Below are 13707 nucleotides of genomic sequence, written 5' to 3'. Positions count from 1 at the left end.
CGCCTGCTTGAGCCCATACAAGGATTTGTTGAGGCGACAGACGTGAGTGGGATGCGTGGGATCGGCGAACCCGGAGGGTTGCTGGCAGTAGACCACCTCAGCAAGATCACCGTGGAGGAAAGCATTCTTGACGTCCATCTGGAGGACGGGCCAAGAATGTGTTGTCGCAATGCTAAGAACCACCCGAATAGTGGCCGGCTTGACCACGGGGCTGAATGTCTCCCCATCGTCCACGCCCGGCTGCTGCGTGAAACCGCGAACCACCCATCGTGCCTTGTACGGCGCCAGAGAGCCGTCGGGATGGAGTTTGTGGCGAAAAATCCACTTGCCGGTCACCACGTTGACACCTGCAGGACAAGAAACCAAAGACCAAGTGTCATTCCGAATTAGCGCGTTATACTCGTCGACCATCGCGGCACGCCAGTGTGGGTCCTGAAGAGCGGAACGGTACGAGGAGGGAATGGGGGAAGGAGCGTTGTCGACATGCAGATCAAAGATGTCCTTAGGCATGGCGTAGCCGGTTTTGCCACAAGTCTGCATGGGATGAGGGTTGGCGACGGGCGGGATGGGAACGGCGCGTTTCGGCAACGGTGGGCTGTGGGGGGACAGCGGGTGGCGTGGCGTGACGGGACTGGGAAGGGGTGGCGTTCGTGGGGAACGTGACCCACCTAGGAGCGATCCAGAGGGAGATATGGCGTGGGGGACGAGGCTGGGCGGACTGGGCGCGGGATCCGGAGCGGGAGTGCGCGCGACGGGAGTGGCTGCATGGCGGGGTCGCGCGGGAGTGGCTACATGGCTAGGACGCTCGGGAGTGGCTGCATGGCTGGCGGGCCCCGGAGCGGAACAGCCCGCAGGGCGTGGGTGGTTTGCATGGCTGGGGTTTGGAGCGGCGTGGAGCGGGTGCGACGGAGGAGTGGGGCAGGGTGGCCAGCTGGCGATGGGGGAGTGGGGTTCCGGAAGGGTGGGAGGTGCAGGACGCGGCGGAACGGGGCAGCAGCGATGTCAGGAGTGGGATTGTCTGCGGCTGCAGATATGGTGGGAGCTGAGAAGGGAAAAACCGTTTCGTCGAACGTGACATGGCGAGAAATAATGACTTGGCAAGCCAATCGGCTGATGGTTACATATACATGGAAGCAGCCCTACATGTAGGGCACAATCACAGGAGGAGGCGCTAGACTAGGAAACCTCGTGGAGACTAGGACTGCTAGTTACAACACTGATCAGATATACATTACAAGTGTACAAACGTAACGTGACAGCTCAACACCCGCGTCCGGAGCTAGATTTTCATAGGACCACCAGGGTTTTTCTCATGTTCGCATTGAGGGCACCACAATGAACCGCTGGTTGATTGTCCGGTGAATACAAGTTGAGGCGGCCCGTGCCGATCGGTGCGGATCAGTGTCGGTGTCGCCCTCGCGCCAAATCCCCCGTGTCGTTCGACTGCACCGTTGAGGTGGACTTAGGGCCCACGCGCGCACGAACGCACGCCTGTTCATCCATTGACCGGTAATCTGTGTCACCAGGCACGATTTCGAGAGAGATGACTGAAGACCGCCGACACGTGGGCCTTTTAACGACCTTCATGGTTTAGTCAGGTGACATGGGAATATAATGTCGGGTCGGCACTTACGCCCTGACCCGATCGGGTGTAAACTAACTTTTCCTTAAGAAACACATGCTCATGGGGCTATCATCCATGACGCATTGCTTAAGAACCACCGGTAATTCCTTTTGGGGGAAATGGTCAAACCAACGGTTTTCAAGAAACTTCTATTTCTCTCTCGGAAAGGCCAGATGCCGTGAAACACCATCGGATAAAGGATGAGGGAGGAAGGACTCGTTCTACGTCGATGACGCCGTCGACGGCTCACCACCGACAAAATGGGACCGAAACCTAGACTAAAAACCTCACCCTACCAACAGCCGTCCAAAAACACCGGGGGGGGGGGGGGGGCGTCACCGATGGAGGAAGAGGGGACACGTGATCTCTCGGAGGAGGAGGCGGATCGCCACCGCCGTCGTAGCTCCTCGGGGCGGGGGTTGGGGAGAAAAAGTCTTCGGTTTTTAAGAAAACCTTTGGCTTAGTTATGATGGTTTTGTGTACTACTAATAACCACCTTGTTGGTCATGTTTGATTTTGCCATTCATATATAGCCTTGTTACCGTATCATTAGGGGCTGGGTGATGCCGGCATGATGGAGACTGGAGAAGCCGTGTGCAGGGTCAGGTCATGTCCTCCGGTGCGGACGTGCGGCGCACCGCGCTTCAAGGGAACAGAGAGTACATGGCACTTGATGAATATAGTACTCGGCGAGCCCGCCTCGCCGGACTCGCCCGCTCGCGTCCAACCGTCCGCTCCGCCGTGATGGAACGGACGTACGCGCCGCACATCACGGTCTCGCTTTGCTCTAACGTATTGCGTATAGATATTTACAAAGGGTGTGGCTAGGACCGAGACTTGACAAGTCTCAGTCGAATGATACAGTATACGAGAAGAAAAAGAAAAACTGAAAGAAAAAAATTGCATGAATCCCCATGCAAAATTGAAGTAAGATAGTATCAACCGGGACATAATGAAGTCTCTTAACAAAACTGTTTTAGAGAAATCGAACTTTACAAATTTTGACCGAGCTTACAAAACTATTTATATATGCAATATCAAATACTCCCTCCGTCTCATAATGTAAGACGCTTTTTGACACTACACTAGTACGAAAAAACGTCTTACATTATGAGACGGAGGTAGTACGTAACAACATGATACTACATGTTATGATGAATCTAATGATATATGTTTGGCATTGACGTAAATGTTTTTTCATGCAAATTTGATCAATGCCTGTGAGGTTTGACTTTTTCAAAAATCTATATTCACCGTATATTTTTGCGCGAAAACTTCTGATCTATTCATCAACTGACGCGCGCCCACGTTGATGCCGCCGCTGCCGCCGTGCCGGGCGCCGGAGGAAGGAGCGAACGAACGTGCGCCCCATGTTTGGACCCGCATCCGCCGTTGGTTGGAAAGGAGAGGGCACCGCCACCGCTGCTGTGAGCCTGTGATGCGAACCAACCCGTCCCTCCCTCCTCCCGCTCTGCTCGTGTGGGCGCCGGTCGCCCGTGGGGATGAGGGGCGGGGCCCGTTCCTATCAGGACTCGGGATCACATGGGGTGGCTAGCTTGGCTTGGGCGCGCGAGCCACGCAAAGCCGGTCGCTCCGGTGGCGGTGGATTGGATTCGACTCGACCACGGGCCCTCGTCGCTTGCACCGCAAACCCCCGGGGCGCGGGGCCCCTCCTGAGCAGAGCCGAGACGTGCGCGGCTCAACTCGCCTGAGTGACAAAGAAATAAATGATAGTATGCCTCGCCTCGCGCGTGCCGGCGCACCTGCTACCCGTCGTGTTCGCGTGAATGTCGGTGTCGGTGTCGGTGCCGGTGCCTCCGCCTCACTTGTTCTTCCTGCTCATTTTTTTTATGCGCGTATATTTTTCCAACTGCCAAGTGTTACACGTGTACGTGTGGCGCGCACCAATCCGGCCCTGACTCTTTTACAACTAAAACTACCATCCGGAAGAAAAAAAAGCCAACCGCACGCCCGGAAAAGTTGGATCGCTCGACGCGATCAAGGAGGCGACTAGGGGTCCCTTGCGCGCCGCCGGTTCCTTCTCTCTCCGTTCGCGGTCAGGCGACTAGGGAACCTCAGGTTTGTTCACTAGGTGGGTGTGTGGTAGGGTTAGGGTTGAGGGAGACGCTGCCGAGGCCGTTGCGGTGGTGTCGCGTCGGAATAGGTTTCTCTGGGCTCCGTTCGCGGTCAGGCGAGGCTTTTGCCTTCGTCTAGGAGCCAGCGGTGTTGGGGATCCCCGGATCTCGTCGAGGTCGCGGGCTATGGTGATTGGAGGTCCATCGGCACTGGCCGTCTGGATCCTCAGATGGGCGATGGAGGTAGGGAGACGAAGACCTTTCTTCTTCCTTGTTGGTACGATTTGTTGCTACTGTTTTTCTCCTTCCTCTGCGCTGATGCTGGAGGGAGATCCTGCTTTGCCCGGGCGGATGGCCCGGCCGCGGTGCTGGACCGGTCGGATGACTCGAGTTCTCTTCCTTCCGGAAGGGACACTTTTCGCGGTACTCAAAGCCAAAGATGGTGACGACTATTGCAGGTGTGTTGGATTGATGTCCATGCCCTCTCAGCGCTGGTGTCAAGAAAGGAGGAAGCAGCGTGGCGGCAATTGTACCGTGGTCGAAGATGATGACCTGTTTGCGACTGGTTGCAGATTCTTCTGCTGCAGGGGTCTTCTCTCAAGATTCAGGGATGATGACACAGGGCTCCGGAGATCTTCTTGTGTTATGGTTGTCTTAGGGTACTCTAGGTGTTCATGGTCCTTTGTTTTTGCGTTTCAGTGTGCTTGTAAGGGTCACCTACAATGTACTGATTCGTGATTTGAATGAACAATTTTTCAAAAAAAAAGAGAAAAAACCCCAAAAAAACGGAAGCTCGTCATCCAAAAAGAAAAGTTGTCATCCTTGAGTCATCAACCTAGACGTAAAAAAATGCATTCACCCGACTTGAAAAATCTGGCCCCTCAAACGCCCGCGGACACTGACCGGTCACTCCTCAAAATCGCGTTGTCCATATCTGTGTATCTCATATCCGATCCCCTATATCCATACTAAACTATGCAACGTCAACAAAATTGCATAGACCATCAAATGGACATACGAATGCATAATCCGTTCACCAACAGATCACCAACGAATCTTCAAATGACCGCCAAAGTTCACATAATGCACATAAACGACGGACATATTTAAACTAGATCTAGAAACTTGAAATTAAAGTGAAGAAAGCGGATCTTCACCACTTCCTTGCCGGCACTTTCCCTTCCGGTCGTCGACGCAGTTGTAGGCTTCGGCGACTAGTGGAGGACCATCTGAGTCGTCACGAAGCGTCATGGTCATCGTCGTCGTCATCATCGTCGAAGGAGGAGAGGATGGTGATCCCTTTGAGCCACCGGACGGCCTGATCCTGCTGCCACTTGAGCCAGCCGAGCCACTTCCATCGCTTTCTCCTTGGCCTCGCATTCGAACTGCTCCATGGCAAGCTAGAGCACCTTGGCGTTCTTTCGTAGGAGTCGCGGAGTTGCGCACATGCCGGGAGGGGCCAACACCGACGTCCTTGCTGTGCTAGGGTGGAGGCGAGACGGCAGATCCGGAACTGGCCCCCGTGTCCACCTTTGTCGTGGTATTTGCATGACATATGCCATGGGGTGGCTTGTCTCGTATGGTTAGGGACCGATGAGCGTCGACGGTGTCCGGATGCGGGATTAGGCACAAGCACTGATGGACACAACGATGTACCAAGGTTCAGGGCCCTCATGTCGAGGTAACACCCCTACTCATGCAAGGATCTCAATGATGAACGCATCGTGTAGAAGGTTTCTCCTGGAGCTATATCACAGGAGGAAGAAGAGGGCTCTAGGCTCTGCTCTCTCCCTTGAGTGTGTGTTTGTGGGTGAAATGAATGATCGGCCATCCTCTAGGAGTACTCCTGGGAGGCCTTATACTTGGGCCACTCAGATTACAAAATGTCTGAGAAAGAGGGGTTGGCCCCTACTGCCAACGTCTCCGGCCTCCAGTGGGGCCCGCCGACTATGGGTCCTGTTAGCCGTGGGGTCCATCGGCTGTCGGGCCCCGTCGACCATGGGACCCGACGGCTGCTTGGTACTGTAGCCCATAGGCCATGGCGTCACGTGCGGGTGTGTGACGCTCCTGATTCAATCGTACACTAATCATGCACGCAAATGTGTACGATCAAGATCAGGGACTCACGGGAAGATATCACAACACAACTCTACAAATAAAATAAGTCATACAAGCATCATAATACAAGCCAGGGGCCTCGAGGGCTCGAATACAAGTGCTCGATCATAGACGAGTCAGCGGAAGCAACAATATCTGAGTACAGACATAAGTTAAACAAGTTTGCCTTAAGAAGGCTAGCACAAACTGGGATACAGATCGAAAGAGGCGCAGGCCTCCTGCCTGGGATCCTCCTAACTACTCCTGGTCGTCGTCAGCGGGCTGCACGTAGTAGTAGGCACCTCCAGTGTAGTAGGGTCATCGTCGACGGTGCGTCTGACTCCAGGGCTCCAGCATCTGGTTGCGACAACCAGGTAGAAGGGAAAGGGGAAAAGAGGGAGAAAAGCAACCGTGAGTACTCATCCAAAGTACTCGCAAGCAAGGAGCTACACTACATATGCATGGGTATATGTGTAAAGGGCCATATCGGTGGACTGAACTGCAGAATGCCAGAATAAAAGGGGGATAGCTAATCCTGTCGAAGACTACGCTTCTGGCAGCCTCCGTCTTGCAGCATGTAGAAGAGAGTAGATTGACGTCCTCCAAGTAGCATCTCCAAGTAGCATCTCCAAGTAGCATCGCATAGCATAAACCTACCCGGCGATCCTCTCCTCGTCGCCCTGTAGAAAAGCGATCACCGGGTTGTCTGTGGAACTTGGAAGGGTGTGTTTTATTAAGTATCCGGTTCTAGTTGTCATAAGGTCAAGGTACAACTCCAAGTCGTCCTGTTACCGAAGATCACGGCTATTCGAATAGATTAACTTCCCTGCAGGGGTGCACCACATAGCCCAACACGCTCGATCCCATTTGGTCGGACACACTTTCCTGGGTCATGCCCGGCCGCGGAAGATTAACACGTCGCAGCCCCACCTAGGCACATCAGAGAGGCCAGCACGCCGGTCTAAACCTAAGCGCACAGGGGTCTGGGCCCATCGCCCATAGCACACCTGCACGTTGCGAGGGCGGCCGGAAGCAGAACTAGCCCCCTTAATACAAGAGCAGGCTTACGTTCCAATCCGGCGCGCGCCGCTCCGTCGCTGACGTCTGAAGTGCTTCGGCTGATACCACGACGTCGGGATACCCATAACTACTCCCGCGTAGATGGTTAGTGCGTATAGGCCGTAGCCAGACTCAGATCAAATACCAAGATCTCGTTAAGCGTGTTAAGTATCCGCGAATGCCGAACAAGGCCAGGCCCACCTGTCTCCTAGGTGGTCTCAACCTGCCCTGTCGCTCTGCCACAAAGTAACAGTCGAGGGCCGTCGGGAACCCAGGCCCACCTCTACCGGGATGGAGCCACCTGTCCTTTCAGCCCCCTCGTCAGAATCACTTGCGGGTACTCAATGAGCTGACCCGACTTTAGTCACCATCTGTATAGTATGTATGTATGTATAGTATATACCCGTGATCACCTCCCAAGTGATCACGGCCCGATAGTATAGCAAGGCAGACTGACAAGAATGTAGGGCCAATGATGATAAACTAGCATCCTATACTAAGCATTTAGGATTGCAGGTAAGGTATCAACAGATGTAGCGACAATGTCAGGCTATGCATCAGAATAGGATTAACGAAAGCAGTAACATGCTACACTACTCTAATGCAAGCAGTATAGAGGAGAATAGGCGATATCTGGTGATCAAGGAGGGGGCTTGCCTGGTTGCTCTGGCAAGAGAGAGGGGTCGTCAACTCCGTAGTCAAACACACGAACATCGGCACCGGTCTCAAAGTCTACCGGAAAGAAGTAACGGAGGGGGAACACAATAAATAACAGAGCAATCAAATGTAACACAAAGCAAGACGCGGCAATATGCGATGCTAGGGGTGACCTAACGTAGTGGTAGGTCATACTGGCGAAGGGGGGCAACATCCGGGAAAGTATTCCCGGTGTTTCGCGTTTTCGGACAGATGAACCGGAGGGGGAAAGTTGTGAGTTTGATAGGTTAGGGTGTGTGGCGGACGAACGGACTGCGTATCCGGATTCATCTCGTCGTTCTGAGCAACTTTCATGTACAAAGTATTTTCATCCGAGCTACGGATTATTTTATATTAATTTTTAAAGATTTAATATATTTTTAGAATTAACAGAATTAATTTATTTAGAAAATGCAATTATGACGTCAGCATGACATCAGGGGGATGTCAGCAGTCAACAGCCAGTTGACTTGGTCAAACTGACGCGTGGGTCCCGGTTGTCATTGTCTAAGACTAACTAATCAGGTTTAGTTAGTCTAACTAAAATGATTAGGTTTATTAACTACAATTAATTAGGTTAACTAATTTAATTAATTAATTTAAACAGAATTAATTAAGTTAATTTTTTAGTTACTTAATTGATTATTTAGTATTTAATTATATTTATTATTATCTTTTTTTTAATCGTTCTGGGGCGCTGGGGCCCCACACGTCATTGGGCCATGGGGGCCTATCGGGCGGGCGGGCTCGCGGGCGCGACCACGAACGCCCGCCAGGGCGAACCCGAGTGCTGGCCTCGGGCGCGGCCAGTGGCGGTTATGGCAGGCCGGACAGGGCGGCGAGGTAGGCGGCGGTGGCACGGCGACAGCGGCGCCTGCGAGGCCGGTCGGGGCCAGGCGCGGCGGTGGCCGGAAGAAGCGGTATCGGCAAGGGCAGCAGCAGCATCGGCCGAACGGAGACGGGGGCGGGGCGGCTACGGCGCGGTCGCGGCAGGCCAGGGCGCTGCGCCCGGTCATGGTCACGCGAGCACGGCGGCGAGCATAGGAGGGTTCGAGGGGAGACGGACGGGAGGGGCTCACCGGCCCTGTAGATGTGCAAAGGTATGCTCGGGGAGGGGCCGAAGAAGCGTTTCCGGCGACGGGGCGACGGGTGACGGCGTCGCCAGGTCAGGGCAGCGCCGGCGACGGGTGGTGTTGGGGCGCCGGCGTCGGGTGGGGCGGAGCCGCTCCCCTCCCGATCCACACAGGATCGAGCAGACGAGAGGCGGGGGAGAGGGGGTCGGCGATGGGGCAGCGTCGTTGCAGCGTCGGGGAGGCAGGGTCCAGATCCAGATCGGGATCGCGGGAGGAGTGGAGCGAGGGGATCGGGAGGAGTGGGGGGTTAGGTGCGGTTGGGCCCTAGGGTTCCACGGGGGGGAGGTTAAGCAGGCGTGGCTGGGCCAGTCGGGGTGGGCTGGCCGGCTGAGGTGGGATGGGCCGAGGCCCATGCGGAGCTGGGGTCTCCTTTTCTCTCCTCGCCCTTTTTTTTGTTTCATTCCATTTCTGTTTTTATTTATTCGTTCCTGTTTTATCTTAGTTACATTTTATTTTAGTTTTAGTAAAATATACACTTAGCATCTAAATTAGTATCTCAACTTAAGTCCATAGTCACAAAAGTCTAGTCCCCAAATAGCTTAGTTTGAAATTTTATTAACTATAAAAGGTATTTAAATATTCGTTTTTGCTACTGTTTTAATTAATATAGTGCACTTAAATACTTTACAGAAGTGTGGTTCCTTCAGCAATATTTAGTATGGAATATTTGCCACAACCCGAACATTTTTGTTTTATTGTTTTGAAAACTTTTGTTGTTTGTTTTTATTTTAAATTTTGAACTGGGTCTCATACTGACGCGAGTTTATCAACAGTAACCGAGGGGACGTGGCATCATTAGCGATGGTTCACTGTAGCTTAACTATCCGGGCGTCACAATTCTCCTCCACTACAAGAAATCTCGTCCCGAGATTTAAGAGGGGTCTAAGGGGGAAACATTTGGTTACGAAATTCTAACAAATCTTCTCGGTCTTGGTTGCTCCTCTCAAAGTGGTCGATCCATTATATTGATGTCTTCATTTTTCTGCTTCAGGTCATCAAGATGAAGTCGATATCCTTTCTTTGGGGGTTCCATCGTACTTACGAAAGAATAAGGGGGTGGGCATACAGGGAGAACGAACCTCTGCAAGGTTAACTATCTGGTCGATAAGATCGGGGAAGGTGGCGGAAAGTAACTCTCGAATTGAAACTTAATGAATTATCGAGAGCAAAGTAAGAAAGTACCACGAGAAGTTCCAAGCGGGTAGGCAATCGTTCGATGCCTGTTACAAGGCGTGAAAGGGGTTCAGAGCAACGGGAATAAGCATTGCGTCTGATACCAGAATAGATCACTAGGAAGGTGGCTCGTGATCTTTCATACGAAGCCAAGCGTGAGGGTTAGCTTTAGGAACAGGGGTGCAGGAGATTCAGGTTTCGATCCTGTGGAACTGTGGGTTATGGGCCCACCATGTGGTTGAAAGTAGGAAGGGGGCCGACATTTTGCACGGTCATGATAGTAAGGTGTGTCAAAGGGTAGCCTGTCAGATATGTCGGCAACAACATCGATACCAAGGGCGAGGGACAAAGAGAACCATTTTCCTGCTCGTTGAACGAGGCGGGCCAATAGGCAAAGTTCTCGTCCATCGGTGGTTACCGGAATGTTTTCAACAATAGTAACAGGGTCTTGCTGACAGAGTTGTACCTCGAGGTGTTTGCACAAGCAGTGGATTATTACTGCTTATATCATATAGATCATAGAAAAGGTTTAAAAAAACCAATGGAAGGAAAATATGATCATCAGATTAAACAGAACAATGGAAAGGAAAATATGTTTAAACACATATTTCAAGGGTATATCCTTCCCAAGGACAACCAGAGCAAGATATCCATGACAGGATATAAAGTAGACAACCATTTAGGTAAGGGGGGAGGAATCTCATGATATTACCCATACAACGGTGTTAGGATAAATGATAAACAAAATTTAGCATCGTGCTTCAAATGTTCCTGTTGAAAATCGGAGTACCATTGACATGCTTCGAGGTAGCATTGACATGGTCTTCAGGTGAAGATCAAACTTTGGAAAGACGAAGGATCCATCAGGAATAACTTGTAGAATAAGTCTTACAATTTCCTCATGGATGAATGGATAACCTTGCTGAAAAGGAATCTATAATGATAGGTCCTCCAGCCGGGGGGGGGGGGTGCTAGGCATGACATCATGTTACCGGGTCATCAAAGGATCAACATCATAACTCTTGGAAAGTTGTCCCAACCATCATATCTGACCGAGATTCAGATCCAATTGGTGTCATGATGCCTCAGACTCAGGATGTCCGAGAAGAAAAGACGCAACACAAATCGTTGAAATGGCATTGCAAGACTCTCGGGAGATGAACTATGGGAGCGGGTTCCTGAAACAATAGTTCATCATTAAACCAAGGAGAGGTGAGGAGGTGGCTGATTGACTCAGCGACAATTCATTGAGATTTTCAAAAGATGGATTTCCACAATTAAGTGAACCAGGAGATAACATTTGTCAGATCAAATGATATAAGGAAGTATGCTCGAGGTAAACATACACAATTAACATTGGTTGAAAGGTGCGCCCGAAATGTGGGTTGGGTTGCACGGCCAATGTCAGAATGGTGATTCAATAATCAATAGCCTAAGAATGAACGACCGACCATTAACTTCAAAGCAATAGGGTTGCTAGAAGGAAAGAATACAAACAACACCGTTCACTTGTTGGAATTAACACGGGGACCAAGAAAGAATGGTGACGGTGAGAAGTATTTCTATGTCAAGAATCCTCAAGAGGTGGAACAAATCTCAGAACATTCTTGACATAAAGGATGGTAATACTCCAAGGTAAAGAAGAACAATTGCTGGATAGCAAGGAACTCAAGGTATAACACCAAACATGAACAAGCTTGTGTTGGTGGGAAGGCAATAAAGTGGTCGACGATAATACAATTCATCGAGGGCAAGGATGGTATTTCTCATCATGAATTCAATTGATATCCTGGATGAGCTCAGAATGTTGATGATCACGACACCTTTGTCGCGAGAGTTCATGAAGAAGTAATCGATCGGTGACGACATCAAGTCAAGTAATGATGAAGTGAAAGGTTATTGGAACCAAGGGTACGACACAAACTCGAAACCAAGCTTGTTGTTCAAGGCGAAATGATATGACGATGAGGATCGACGTAAGGTTAGTTCATCGTCGAAAATTGGTGCTCCGAGAATAAGGACCAGGTAGCACAGTTAGAATCGTCACGACAATGATATAGCCAAACAGGCTAGGAATGGCGTGATCGGGTACAAACTCGTACTTATAGAAGCTTACTGAAGAGTTGTTGAACCGTAGAGCGGACTCGGTTCAGTTATCGGTGTCTTTGAGTGTTCAATAACTCAGAGCCCGTGAAAATTGGAATCAGTGGGAAGGTAGCACTTGATGAAGAACTCATAAAAAGTTATGCAGTTCCATGATAATCTCGAGATACCAGGGGGGTAATACTCGACACAAGATCAAAGTAAAGGTTGGACTGGTGTATTGATCCATAGAAGACAATTGTTTTAACTTGTCCGAGAAATGAGATCAAAGAAGAACAATCATGGTCGGAACCACGGTTGCAAAAGGCCAGATCCTAGATATAAGATGAACTTATACCAAAGGAATAATTCATTTAAGATAAGCTTTAATGATAAGATCTACATCGTGTCCATGGGCATGAACACAAGTTCAAGGTCGACTCCTACTTCTCCAATGCATAACCTTTCATTCACTTCTCACGTTCGATGAAGTTGCAGTGTTGAAATTTTATCTGGTGAAGCACCAGAAGAGTATGACTCGTGAAAACTTTCGGGTTCACACGGTTTAGAGAAGGCATATGTTCAACCAATAGGGGCTGCTTAGAAACATATACCACAAGTTTCAAGAGTAAATAACACAAGCCCGAAAGCAGAGCATGGTTGGCCAAGCAGAGGATACAACTTAACAAAGGCATTATGTATCAGGGGAAGAACTCACAAAGTGATCAAATGTGAAGGACACGGTCGGATAACAATCCAACAAAGGACTTGATGGTCCACAAAGGATCTGATACGAGTATCGGTACTCAACTAGAGGAAGAAGAATGCAAGGAGATCAGATTATAGAAACAACTGACTAACTCAATTGTCAAATGCAAAGGAATTATGATTTCCAAATCAAGGGATCAGAAGCAATGCTCTGTTTAGGGATGGATAAGTTGAATAGCCTTAGGGTACAATCAACGACAATTGGATTGGTCGAGAACCAATTCCAGTTAAAAGAATGGAAGCTGAGCCGAAAAGGTAATTTATAAGGGTCAATAATGATTGCGTGTATTCGCAAACATATTGAGTCAACAGACTCAAAATGATAATGACAAGGAATGTCAATAAGACTACGAGACTTATGGGATTAACCATAATGCAAGCAGGCAAGAATTTCAAGAGCCAAAGGCTCTAGAGGATTTTTGGAAGATCGAATAGTATTTTGAAGACTTTTGTGAAACACATGAACAACCGGGGATGAGCGGATACTCGACAAGTGCGAGGATTTATTTGAAGGGGTATTCATGTGGCAAAGAACTGCTAGGCAGTAGGCACAAAGTACTCTCGGAACAATAAAGAAAACTTCGGGGTATCTTGTAATAACAAGATCAATGGGGGATGATCATATGAATGGCAAGTGTAAGTAGTTATCCATACGGATTTATCGGTGGTCAGGAATAGCAAAAGTGATGGGCACAAAGTCTCGAGAGAACATCAGAGAGTATCTTCGGAATCTTCTGTTTAGCAGACGATCATCTGAAGTGAGGGACTCTCCGGGAGAAAGTACTTGCGAGAACCTAAAGTTAGTTTTGTTTTTAGCAAAATCGTTTAACCCGAATAAAAGAGAGTTCAGAATCCCAGAGTAAAGATCAAGGAGTAAAAGATCCTACTACCACCCAAATGGCGACGTGTGCCCGTAAGACACACAGCCATGTTAGTAAAAGTTTTGCAATGTCTAGACTCGACTTCGGCCAAGGAGTTGGAAAGGGGGATTCCTACAGGC

The sequence above is a fragment of the Triticum aestivum genome, chromosome 4B, assembly GCF_018294505.1.
Source record: "Triticum aestivum cultivar Chinese Spring chromosome 4B, IWGSC CS RefSeq v2.1, whole genome shotgun sequence".
In the NCBI taxonomy this organism is placed as follows: Eukaryota; Viridiplantae; Streptophyta; class Magnoliopsida; order Poales; family Poaceae; genus Triticum; species Triticum aestivum.
The sequence above is the reverse complement of the archived record's forward strand: the minus strand, read 5'-3'. Positions refer to the sequence as shown.